Here is a 16,641-nt window from a genome sequence, read left to right as displayed (position 1 = left end):
TTTACTTTTGAGATGAAAACTGATGAAATCAACTATTTAGATGTGACCCTAAAAGGCATTGATGGCGAACAAGTGATCACTAAGATTTATAGGAAACCAATATCTGGTAACTCATTGCTTCACGGGAAGAGTTGTCACCCCAAACACACAGCTAGTGCAGTAGCCAAGGGGGAGTTTATCCGTTTGAAAAGAAACTGCACCCTTGTGAGTGATTTTTCACTTGAAGCAATTGACTTGGAAAACAGACTAAAGGAGAGGGGGTATTCCAACAAGATAATTAATAAAGCCAGAAGGGATGTAGATAGAATACATAGATCATCCCTTCTAACAGAAAAAGACACATGTAAAGAAACGTTCAAAGGGGTTAATTTCACCACTAACTACAGTATACAATACCCCGAAATTGTAAATATAATCAAGAAACATTTTCATACCTTAGAAGCTGATGACAAACTAATAGATGTTGTCAGAACAGATGTAGCTCTAAGAAATGTCCTACATTGGGATCATTGTTGTCCCCTATGATGTTGAAGACAGAATCTGTCAGACCATCTTCATGGTTAACTAGCAATGGTATGTACCCCTGTGGACATAATAAATGCAAATCATGTGAGCATCTTACTAAAACCATAATCTTTTCCTCCAACGTGACAGGGGAAACTTTTAGGATCAAGTCATGCATGAATTGTATGTCTACTGAGGTTATATACCTGTTGTATTGCATTGAGTGTGGGATGCAATATATAGGTCTTAACTCTAGAGATATAAAATCAAGGATTAGAGAACACCTGTCAACCATCACAAGAGGGAAGTCTAGCACTCCATTGGTTTGTCATTTTAAGAATAAGCACAAGGGATCAATACATACTTTGCGATGGTTTGCTATAGAAAAAGTAAAACTTCCTAAAAGAGGAGGCAATATTGAGAAGCTGTTGGCAAAAAGGGAGGCTTTCTGGATGGACAAGACATCCAGAGGGTATGAACTCCAAATACGATTTGATTAACTATTGGGAGTAATTGAAAATCTTTATGTATTTTCACCCTCCTCCCTATTCAATAAGGAGGAAATAACCAATTCAATCTTCTTTAGCTAAAGTTATGCCTTATTGGATATGCTCTTTTAACTAACATTTGTTTGTAACTTTCTGCTTTAGGTTGTTGGATTAACAGATTGATCAAACTAACAATAATCTTACATTTTCTTCTTGAGATTGTGTGACATCCAATAAGGAAACTCATTCCATTACCTCTAGTATTAGCATCCTATAACCAATAGTGGTTTTAGTATGTACAAGATAATGTCAAATTCAATGTTCAAAACTATCAAACAAGTACAATACATATCATACACAGTATTGCTTAACTTATTTCTTTATACTGATCATGCACTTATTTTGAGAATCAAGAGTATCAAGTGAATATGACACACAGTTAACCATTAAGCAGCTAACTCATTGTTATGCTGTTTGGTTGATGTAAATATTATACACACTGTTTTGTCTTATACTCTTAATCGACACATGTCCATAGTGTCATTCTGCAGTTGGATTTGTTTTGTTATACTTTCAGCTCATATGTTCCTAAGCATTAGGATTAAATTCTACGAACAGTTTTATTAAACACTTGTGCTGAACTTTGACAACCAAATTACACGCAGGGCATTGGTTAATTAGTTAGAGGTGGAGTTTTGATACCCAATCAAATTTTAGGCAGTGCTTTTTAAATGAAGGTGTCTAGCAAAATAACAGGCTATGACTACGGCTATATGCTGAAACGCGTAAGCCAATTTTTCTACAATTATTCTAACTAATTACAGGGTACTGCTGTCCTGTATCGTTTTTAAATTATTTGGAATAAAGATATTTGTTTTAACTTTCAAGCGGTGGTGTTCCTTTGTTCTTGGAAGATTAATATGTGTATATACATATATATTTATGTGTTAATATGCTTATATACATATATTTATGTGTAATATGTGTATATACATATATATATTTATGTGTTACTATGTGTATATACATATATATTTATGTGTTAATATGTGTATATACATATATATTTATGTGTTAATATGCGTATATACAAATATATTTATGTGTTAATATGTGTATATACATATATATTTATGTGTTAATATGTGTATATACATATATATTTATGTGTTACTATGTGTATATACATATATATTTATGTGTTAATATGTGTATATACATATATATTTATGTGTTAATATGCTTATATACATATATTTATGTGTTAATATGTGTATATACATATATATTTATGTGTTACTATGTGTATATACATATATATTTATGTGTTAATATGTGTATATACATATATATTTATGTGTTAATATGCGTATATACATATATATTTATGTGTTACCATGTGTATATACATATATATTTATGTGTTAATATGTGTATATACATATATATTTATGTGTTACCATGTGTATATACATATATATTTATGTGTTACTATGTGTATATACATATATATTTATGTGTTACTATGTGTATATACATATATATTTATGTGTTAATATGTGTATATACATATATATTTATGTGTTACTATGTGTATATATATATATATTTATGTGTTACTATGTGTATATACATATATATTTATGTGTTAATATGCTTATATACATATATTTATGTGTTAATATGTGTATATACATATATATTTATGTGTTAATATGTGTATATACATATATATTTATGTGTTAATATGTGTATATACATATATATTTATGTGTTAATATGTGTATATACATATATATACATATATATGCTGAAACGCGTAAGCCAATTTTTCTACAATTATTCTAACTAATTACAGGGTACTGCTGTCCTGTATCGTTTTTAAATTATTTGGAATAAAGATACTTGTTTTAACTTTCAGGCGGTGGTGTTCCTTTGTTCTTGGAAGATTAATATGTGTATATACATATATATTTATGTGTTAACATGCTTATATACATATATTTATGTGTAATATGTGTATATACATATATATATTTATGTGTTACTATGTGTATATACATATATATTTATGTGTTACTATGTGTATATACATATATATTTATGTGTTAATATGTGTATATACATATATATTTATGTGTTAATATGCTTATATACATATATTTATGTGTTAATATGTGTATATACATATATATTTATGTGTTACTATGTGTATATACATATATATTTATGTGTTAATATGTGTATTTACATATATATTTATGGTTAATATGCGTATATTACATATATTTTTATGTGTTACCATGTGTATATACATATATATTTATGTGTTAATATGTGTATATATATATTTATGTGTTACCATGTGTTACATATATATATTTAGGTTGTTACTATGTGTATATACATTATATTTATGTGTTTTGTGATAACATTATATTAGTGTGATATGTGTATATACATATATATTTATGTGTGTTTATGTGTATATATATATATATTTATGTGTTACTATGTGTATATACATATATTTATGTGTTAATATGCTTATTACATATATTTATGTGTTAATATGTGTATATACATATATATTTATGTGTTAATATGTGTATATACATATATATTTATGTGTTAATATGTGTATATACATATATATTTATGTGTTAATATGTGTATATACATATATATACATATATATGCTGAAACGCGTAAGCCAATTTTTCTACAATTATTCTAACTAATTACAGGGTACTGCTGTCCTGTATCGTTTTTAAATTATTTGGAATAAAGATACTTGTTTTAACTTTCAGGCGGTGGTGTTCCTTTGTTCTTGGAAGATTAATATGTGTATATACATATATATTTATGTGTTAACATGCTTATATACATATATTTATGTGTAATATGTGTATATACATATATATATTTATGTGTTACTATGTGTATATACATATATATTTATGTGTTAATATGTGTATATACATATATATTTATGTGTTAATATGCGTATATACAAATATATTTATGTGTTAATATGTGTATATACATATATATTTATGTGTTAATATGTGTATATACATATATATTTATGTGTTACTATGTGTATATACATATATATTTATGTGTTAATATGTGTATATACATATATATGTATGTGTTACTATGTGTATATAATATATATTTATGTGTTAATATGTGTATATAAATATATATTTATGTGTTAATATGTGTATATACATATATATTTATGTGTTAATATGCGTTATATACATATATTTTATGTTTTACCATGTGTATATACATATTATATTTATGTTTTATGTGTATATACATTATATATTTATGTGTTACCATGTGTATATACATATATATTTATGTGTTACTATGTGTATATACATATATATTATGTGTTAATATGTGTATATACATATATATTTATGTGTAACTATGTGTATTATACTATATATTTATGTGTTACTATGTGTATATACATATATATTTATGTGTTTAATATGCTTATATACATATATTTATGTGTTAATATGTGTATATACATATATATTTATGTGTTAATATGTGTATATACATATATATTTATGTGTTAATATGTGTATATACAATATATATATTTATGTGTTAATATGTGTATATACATATATATATTATGTGATTATTATGTGTATATACATATATATTTATGTGTTAATATGTGTATATACATATATATTTATGTGTTAATATGTGTATATACAATATATATACATATATATGCTGAAACGCGTAAGCCAATTTTTCTACAATTATTCTAACTAATTACAGGGTACTGCTGTCCTGTATCGTTTTTAAATTATTTGGAATAAAAGATACTTGTTTTAACTTTCAAGCGGTGGTGTTCCTTTGTTCTTGGAGATTAATATGTGTATAATACATATATATTTATGTGTTAATATGCTTATATACATATATTTATGTGTAATATGTGTATATACATATATATATTTATGTGTTACTATGTGTAATATACATATATATTTATGTGTTAATATGTGTTTATACATATATATTTATGTGTTAATATGCGTATATAACAAATATATTTATGTGTTAATATGTGTATATACATTGTTACTATGTGTATTACATATATATTTATGTGTTAATATGTGTATATACATATATATTTATGTGTTAATATGCGTATATACATATATATTTTATGTGTTACCTGTGTATATACATATATATTTATGTGTTAATATGTGTATATACATATATATTTATGTGTTACCATGTGTATATACATATATATTTATGTGTTACTATGTGTAGTAACATATATATTTATGTGTTACTATGTGTATATAATATATATTTATGTGTTAATATGTGTAATATACATATATATTTATGTGTTACTATGTGTATATATATATATATTTATGTGTTACTATGTGTATATACATATATATTTATGTGTTAATATGCTTATATACATATATTTATGTGTTAATATGTGTATATACATATATATTTATGTGTTAATATGTGTATATACATATATATTTATGTGTTAATATGTGTATATACATATATATTTATGTGTTAATATGTGTATATACATATATATACATATATATGCTGAAACGCGTAAGCCAATTTTTCTACAATTATTCTAACTAATTACAGGGTACTGCTGTCCTGTATCGTTTTTAAATTATTTGGAATAAAGATACTTGTTTTAACTTTCAGGCGGTGGTGTTCCTTTGTTCTTGGAAGATTAATATGTGTATATACATATATATTTATGTGTTAACATGCTTATATACATATATTTATGTGTAATATGTGTATATACATATATATATTTATGTGTTACTATGTGTATATACATATATATTTATGTGTTAATATGTGTATATACATATATATTTATGTGTTAATATGCGTATATACAAATATATTTATGTGTTAATATGTGTATATACATATATATTTATGTGTTAATATGTGTATATACATATATATTTATGTGTTACTATGTGTATATACATATATATTTATGTGTTAATATGTGTATATACATATATATGTATGTGTTACTATGTGTATATACATATATATTTATGTGTTAATATGTGTATATAAATATATATTTATGTGTTAATATGTGTATATACATATATATTTATGTGTTAATATGCGTATATACATATATATTTATGTTTTACCATGTGTATATACATATATATTTATGTGTTAATATGTGTATATACATATATATTTATGTGTTACCATGTGTATATACATATATATTTATGTGTTACTATGTGTATATACATATATATTTATGTGTTAATATGTGTATATACATATATATTTATGTGTTACTATGTGTATATACATATATATTTATGTGTTACTATGTGTATATACATATATATTTATGTGTTAATATGCTTATATACATATATTTATGTGTTAATATGTGTATATACATATATATTTATGTGTTAATATGTGTATATACATATATATTTATGTGTTAATATGTGTATATACATATATATATTTATGTGTTAATATGTGTATATACATATATATTTATGTGTTAATATGTGTATATACATATATATTTATGTGTTAATATGTGTATATACATATATATTTATGTGTTAATATGTGTATATACATATATATACATATATATGCTGAAACGCGTAAGCCAATTTTTCTACAATTATTCTAACTAATTACAGGGTACTGCTGTCCTGTATCGTTTTTAAATTATTTGGAATAAAGATACTTGTTTTAACTTTCAAGCGGTGGTGTTCCTTTGTTCTTGGAAGATTAATATGTGTATATACATATATATTTATGTGTTAACATGCTTATATACATATATTTATGTGTAATATGTGTATATACATATATATATTTATGTGTTACTATGTGTATATACATATATATTTATGTGTTAATATGTGTATATACATATATATTTATGTGTTAATATGCGTATATACAAATATATTTATGTGTTAATATGTGTATATACATATATATTTATGTGTTAATATGTGTATATACATATATATTTATGTGTTACTATGTGTATATACATATATATTTATGTGTTAATATGTGTATATACATATATATGTATGTGTTACTATGTGTATATACATATATATTTATGTGTTAATATGTGTATATACATATATATTTATGTGTTAATATGTGTATATACATATATATTTATGTGTTAATATGCGTATATACATATATATTTATGTTTTACCATGTGTATATACATATATATTTATGTGTTAATATGTGTATATACATATATATTTATGTGTTACCATGTGTATATACATATATATTTATGTGTTACTATGTGTATATACATATATATTTATGTGTTAATATGTGTATATACATATATATTTATGTGTTACTATGTGTATATACATATATATTTATGTGTTAATATGTGTATATACATATATATTTATGTGTTAATATGTGTATATACATATATATATACATATATATGCTGAAACGCGTAAGCCAATTTTTCTACAATTATTCTAACTAATTACAGGGTACTGCTGTCCTGTATCGTTTTTAAATTATTTGGAATAAAGATACTTGTTTTAACTTTCAAGCGGTGGTGTTCCTTTGTTCTTGGAAGATTAATATGTGTATATACATATATATTTATGTGTTAATATGCTTATAAACATATATTTATGTGTAATATGTGTATATACATATATATATTTATGTGTTACTATGTGTATATACATATATATTTATGTGTTAATATGTGTATATACATATATATTTATGTGTTAATATGCGTATATACAAATATATTTATGTGTTAATATGTGTATATACATATATATTTATGTGTTAATATGTGTATATACATATATATTTAAGTGTTACTATGTGTATATACATATATATTTATGTGTTAATATGTGTATATACATATATATTTATGTGTTAATATGCTTATATACATATATTTATGTGTTAATATGTGTATATACATATATATTTATGTGTTACTATGTGTATATACATATATATTTATGTGTACTGTTAATATGTGTATATACATATATATTTATGTGTTAATATGCGTATATAAATATATATTTATGTGTTACCATGTGTATATACATATATATTTATGTGTTAATATGTGTATATACATATATATTTATGTGTTACTATGTGTATATACATATATATTTATGTGTTACCATGTGTATATACATATATATTTATGTGTTACTATGTGTATATACATATATATTTATGTGTTAATATGTGTATATACATATATATTTATGTGTTAATATGTGTATATACATATATATTTATGTGTTACTATGTGTATATACATATATATTTATGTGTTAATATGTGCATATACATATATATTTATGTGTTAATATGTGCATATACATATATATTTATGTGTTAATATGTGTATATACATATATATTTATGTGTTAATATGTGTATATACATATATATTTATGTGTTAATATGTGTATATACATATATATTTATGTGTTACTATGTGTATATACATATATATTTATGTGTTAATATGTGTATATACATATATATTTATGTGTTAATATGCGTATATACATATATATTTATGTGTTAATATGCTTATATACATATATATTTATGTGTCTATACATATATATTTATGTGTTAATATGTGTATATACATATATATTTATGTGTTAATATGTGTATACATATATATTTATGTGTTAATATGTGTATATACATATATATTTATGTGTTAATATGTGTATATACATATATATTTATGTGTTAATATGCGTATATACATATATATTTATGTGTTACTATGTGTATATACATATATATTTATGTGTTAATATGTGTATATACATATATATTTATGTGTTACTATGTGTATATACATATATATTTATGTGTTACTATGTGTATATACATATATATTTATGTGTTAATATGCGTATATACATATATTTATGTGTTAATATGTGTATATACATATATATTTATGTGTTAATATGTGTATATACATATATATTTATGTGTTAATATGTGTATATACATATATATTTATGTGTTAATATGTGTATATACATATATATACATATATATGCTGAAACGCGTAAGCCAATTTTTCTACAATTATTCTAACTAATTACAGGGTACTGCTGTCCTGTATCGTTTTTAAATTATTTGGAATAAAGATACTTGTTTTAACTTTCAAGCGGTGGTGTTCTTTGTTCTTGGAAGATTAATATGTGTATATAAATATATATTTATGTGTTAATATGCTTATATACATATATTTATGTGTAATATGTGTATATACATATATATATTTATGTGTTACTATGTGTATATACATATATATTTATGTGTTAATATGTGTATATACATATATATTTATGTGTTAATATGCGTATATACAAATATATTTATGTGTTAATATGTGTATATACATATATATTTATGTGTTAATATGCGTATATACATATATATTTAAGTGTTACTATGTGTATATACATATATATTTATGTGTTAATATGTGTATATACATATATATACATATATATGCTGAAACGCGTAAGCCAATTTTTCTACAATTATTCTAACTAATTACAGGGTACTGCTGTCCTGTATCGTTTTTAAATTATTTGGAATAAAGATACTTGTTTTAACTTTCAAGCGGTGGTGTTCCTTTGTTCTTGGAAGATTAATATGTGTATATACATATATATTTATGTGTTAACATGCTTATATACATATATTTATGTGTAATATGTGTATATACATATATATATTTATGTGTTACTATGTGTATATACATATATATTTATGTGTTAATATGTGTATATACATATATATTTATGTGTTAATATGCGTATATACAAATATATTTATGTGTTAATATGTGTATATACATATATATTTATGTGTTAATATGTGTATATACATATATATTTATGTGTTACTATGTGTATATACATATATATTTATGTGTTAATATGTGTATATACATATATATGTATGTGTTACTATGTGTATATACATATATATTTATGTGTTAATATGTGTATATACATATATATTTATGTGTTAATATGTGTATATACATATATATTTATGTGTTAATATGCGTATATACATATATATTTATGTTTTACCATGTGTATATACATATATATTTATGTGTTAATATGTGTATATACATATATATTTATGTGTTACCATGTGTATATACATATATATTTATGTGTTACTATGTGTATATACATATATATTTATGTGTTAATATGTGTATATACATATATATTTATGTGTTACTATGTGTATATACATATATATTTATGTGTTACTATGTGTATATACATATATATTTATGTGTTAATATGCTTATATACATATATTTATGTGTTAATATGTGTATATACATATATATTTATGTGTTAATATGTGTATATACATATATATTTATGTGTTAATATGTGTATATACATATATATTTATGTGTTAATATGTGTATATACATATATATTTATGTGTTAATATGTGTATATACATATATATACATATATATGCTGAAACGCGTAAGCCAATTTTTCTACAATTATTCTAACTAATTACAGGGTACTGCTGTCCTGTATCGTTTTTAAATTATTTGGAATAAAGATACTTGTTTTAACTTTCAAGCGGTGGTGTTCCTTTGTTCTTGGAAGATTAATATGTGTATATACATATATATTTATGTGTTAATATGCTTATATACATATATTTATGTGTAATATGTGTATATACATATATATATATATATTTATGTGTTACTATGTGTATATACATATATATTTATGTGTTAATATGTGTATATACATATATATTTATGTGTTAATATGCGTATATACAAATATATTGATGTGTTAATATGTGTATATACATATATATTTATGTGTTAATATGTGTATATACATATATATTTAAGTGTTACTATGTGTATATACATATATATTTATGTGTTAATATGTGTATATACATATATATGTATGTGTTACTATGTGTATATACATATATATTTTTGTGTTAATATGTGTATATACATATATATTTATGTGTTAATATGCTTATATACATATATTTATGTGTTAATATGTGTATATACATATATATTTATGTGTTACTATGTGTATATACATATATATTTATGTGTTAATATGCTTATATACATATATTTATGTGTTAATATGTGTATATACATATATATTTATGTGTTAATATGCGTATATACATATATATTTATGTGTTACCATGTGTATATACATATATATTTATGTGTTAATATGTGTATATACATATATATTTATGTGTTACCATGTGTATATACATATATATTTATGTGTTACTATGTGTATATACATTTATATTTATGTGTTACTATGTGTATATACATATATATTTATGTGTTAATATGTGTATATACATATATATTTATGTGTTACTATGCGTATATACATATATATTTATGTGTTACTATGTGTATATACATATATATTTATGTGTTAATATGCTTATATACATATATTTATGTGTTAATATGTGTATATACATATATATTTATGTGTTAATATGTGTATATACATATATATTTATGTGTTAATATGTGTATATACATATATATTTATGTGTTAATATGTGTATATACATATATATTTATGTGTTAATATGTGTATATACATATATATTTATGTGTTAATATGTGTATATACATATATATTTATGTGTTAATATGTGTATATACATATATATTTATGTGTTAATATGTGTATATACATATATATATACATATATATGCTGAAACGCGTAAGCCAATTTTTCTACAATTATTCTAACTAATTACAGGGTACTGCTGTCCTGTATCGTTTTTAAATTATTTGGAATAAAGATACTTGTTTTAACTTTCAAGCGGTGGTGTTCCTTTGTTCTTGGAAGATTAATATGTGTATATACATATATATTTATGTGTTAATATGCTTATAAACATATATTTATGTGTAATATGTGTATATACATATATATATTTATGTGTTACTATGTGTATATACATATATATTTATGTGTTAATATGTGTATATACATATATATTTATGTGTTAATATGCGTATATACAAATATATTTATGTGTTAATATGTGTATATACATATATATTTATGTGTTAATATGTGTATATACATATATATTTAAGTGTTACTATGTGTATATACATATATATTTATGTGTTAATATGTGTATATACATATATATGTATGTGTTACTATGTGTATATACATATATATTTTTGTGTTAATATGTGTATATACATATATATTTATGTGTTAATATGCTTATATACATATATTTATGTGTTAATATGTGTATATACATATATATTTATGTGTTACTATGTGTATATACATATATATTTATGTGTACTGTTAATATGTGTATATACATATATATTTATGTGTTAATATGCGTATATAAATATATATTTATGTGTTACCATGTGTATATACATATATATTTATGTGTTAAAATGTGTATATACATATATATTTATGTGTTACTATGTGTATATACATATATATTTATGTGTTACCATGTGTATATACATATATATTTATGTGTTACTATGTGTATATACATATATATTTATGTGTTAATATGTGTATATACATATATATTTATGTGTTAATATGTGTATATACATATATATTTATGTGTTACTATGTGTATATACATATATATTTATGTGTTAATATGTGCATATACATATATATTTATGTGTTAATATGTGCATATACATATATATTTATGTGTTAATATGTGTATATACATATATATTTATGTGTTAATATGTGTATATACATATATATTTATGTGTTAATATGTGTATATACATATATATTTATGTGTTACTATGTGTATATACATATATATTTATGTGTTAATATGTGTATATACATATATATTTATGTGTTAATATGCGTATATACATATATATTTATGTGTTAATATGCTTATATACATATATATTTATGTGTCTATACATATATATTTATGTGTTAATATGTGTATATACATATATATTTATGTGTTAATATGTGTATACATATATATTTATGTGTTAATATGTGTATATACATATATATTTATGTGTTAATATGTGTATATACATATATATTTATGTGTTAATATGCGTATATACATATATATTTATGTGTTACTATGTGTATATACATATATATTTATGTGTTAATATGTGTATATACATATATATTTATGTGTTACTATGTGTATATACATATATATTTATGTGTTACTATGTGTATATACATATATATTTATGTGTTAATATGCGTATATACATATATTTATGTGTTAATATGTGTATATACATATATATTTATGTGTTAATATGTGTATATACATATATATTTATGTGTTAATATGTGTATATACATATATATTTATGTGTTAATATGTGTATATACATATATATACATATATATGCTGAAACGCGTAAGCCAATTTTTCTACAATTATTCTAACTAATTACAGGGTACTGCTGTCCTGTATCGTTTTTAAATTATTTGGAATAAAGATACTTGTTTTAACTTTCAAGCGGTGGTGTTCTTTGTTCTTGGAAGATTAATATGTGTATATAAATATATATTTATGTGTTAATATGCTTATATACATATATTTATGTGTAATATGTGTATATACATATATATATTTATGTGTTACTATGTGTATATACATATATATTTATGTGTTAATATGTGTATATACATATATATTTATGTGTTAATATGCGTATATACAAATATATTTATGTGTTAATATGTGTATATACATATATATTTATGTGTTAATATGCGTATATACATATATATTTATGTGTTACTATGTGTATATACATATATATTTATGTGTTAATATGTGTATATACATATGTATTTATGTGTTAATATGCTTATATACATATATATTTATGTGTTACTATGTGTATATGCATATATATTTATGTGTTAATATGTGTATATACATATATATATATATTTATGTGTTAATATGCTTATATACATATATATTTATGTGTTAATATGTGTATATACATATATATTTATGTGTTAATATGCTTATATACTTATATATTTATGTGTTACTATGTGCATATACATATATATTTATGTGTTAATATGTGCATATACAAATATATTTATGTGTTACTATGTGCATATACATATATATTTATGTGTTAATATGTGTATATACATATATATTTATGTGTTAATATGCGTATATACATATATATTTATGTGTTAATATGCTTATATACTTATATATTTATGTGTTACTATGTGCATATACATATATATTTATGTGTTAATATGTGCATATACATATATATTTATGTGTTAATATGTGCATATACATATATATTTATGTGTTACTATGTGTATATACATATATATTTATGTGTTACTATGTGTATATACATATATATTTATGTGTTACTATGTGTATATACATATATATTTATGTGTTAATATGTGTATATACATATATATTTATGTGTTAATATGTGTATATACATATATATTTGTGTTAATATGCGTATATACATATATATTTATGTGTTAATATGCGTATATACATATATATTTATGTGTTAATATGCGTATATACATATATATTTATGTGTTACTATGTGTATATACATATATATTTATGTGTTACTATGTGTATATACATATATATTTATGTGTTACTATGTGTATATACATATATATTTATGTGTTACTATGTGTATATACATATATATTTAAAAATGCTGTGCCTTCTGTGATGGCATCAGAATGAGGCACCCATAGGAGCTTATGGAAGCACGATCTAGTGAGCGCAATGCTTCCTAGCAATGCTAACGCAAGCTTGCGTTCGCATTGCTATTAACTTGTAATACCAAAGTGGAGCACTAATATCGCCTGCATGCAAGTGATATTTTGCGCTCTACTTGTAATATGGCCATAAGTGTCTAGTAGATGAATACTGATGTGCAACAGGCTCCAAAAGAAGCTTGATTTCTTAAACAGGGGTGAATGGGGGTTCAAGAACAGCAAGCCAAGTACAGTATATAGTCCCTGTGCAATGTTATAAATAAGGGCTAAGTACTTTAATTAGGCAGTTGTACAAGGTTAAAAAAATGTAATAGCTCAACCAGTTACCCACAAAGGTGATGCATATTTACGATTTATTCCTATATAATTTATATAGAAATTTTAGGTTTTTGATAAAATACGATTTTTGGTGAACAATTTTGTTATTTTTGATGGACCTTAATAAAACAATTTATCCTGTGTATTTTTGTGTGAATGGTTCAATTATTCATTTTGTGTGATTTTTAAATTACAAATGTAATTGTGCAATTAAAATGTATGCATCTCCTGCCATAAGAAAATGCAGTATATGCCCCTTAGCGAGTGTTTTTATATTATTCCTCCAGGGAAATAGAAGAACTGGCGAACATTGTTATAAAATCTCACCATTGCAAAGAGCTTTAGATAATCAGCCTCATAGTTAGCTGTTCAAAAACATTTTCAAGCTTACTCAGTTCAAATTTCACTTTGGCAAAATAAACATTTTAGACTAAATAATTTGTTGCAATATAATTGCTTATTAGAAAATGTGGAGCGCAAAAATATTATTCAGTGATAACACTGCTAAAGTTAATTTAATAGCGCTTCTATTATTCCTCTCATACTACAAGTTGAAAAGTAAAATGCTAGCGAACGAGTGAAAGAGGTGGGACAGCGCGGGCACACTAACTCACTTTCCCCAAAGATTTTTTTATGACAAATGCAATGAAGCAGCAGCACCAGTTTCAAAGTCTTTATTCAGGACAAGAGAAAAAAAAACATGACGTTGCGGGGCTCACCCCTTAATCATGTGTATAATTTTTACAATGCAAGTTCACTTTACTTATACCCTTCAGGTGTGTACACTCACAGGTGTATCTAAATAACTAACGGCTAGATTACGAGTTTTGCACTTTGGTGAAAAAGCAGCGTTAAGGCTCTTTTTCACTACCGCTGGTATTACGAGTTTTGCAGGTATAGCTGTACCGCACACCTTTTTGTCCGTAACACAACGTAACTACTGCACCTTTCAAAAAGTCCTTTTTCAATTGGACTTCCACAGCGCCGGTATTACGAGTTTTGCCTATCCAGCCAAAAAGTGAGCGGTACAGCCTATAACTACAAGATCTGTACCGCCACCTGAAAGTCAGTAGTTATGGGTTTTTACGTTACAAAGCTGTAGCATAAAACTCATAACTAAAGTGTTACAAAGTACACTAACACCCATAAACTACCTATTAACCCCTAAACCGAGGCTCTCCCGCATCGCAAACACTATAATAAAATTACTAACCCCTAATCTGCCACTCCGGACATCGCCGCCACTATAATAAACTTAGGTTTTATTTCACAGGTAAGTTTGTATTTATTTTAACTAGGTAGTAAATAGTTAATAACTATT

Source organism: Bombina bombina, chromosome 3 (assembly GCF_027579735.1).
Source record: "Bombina bombina isolate aBomBom1 chromosome 3, aBomBom1.pri, whole genome shotgun sequence".
Taxonomy (NCBI): Eukaryota; Metazoa; Chordata; class Amphibia; order Anura; family Bombinatoridae; genus Bombina; species Bombina bombina.
Note: the sequence above shows the minus strand (reverse complement) of the source record.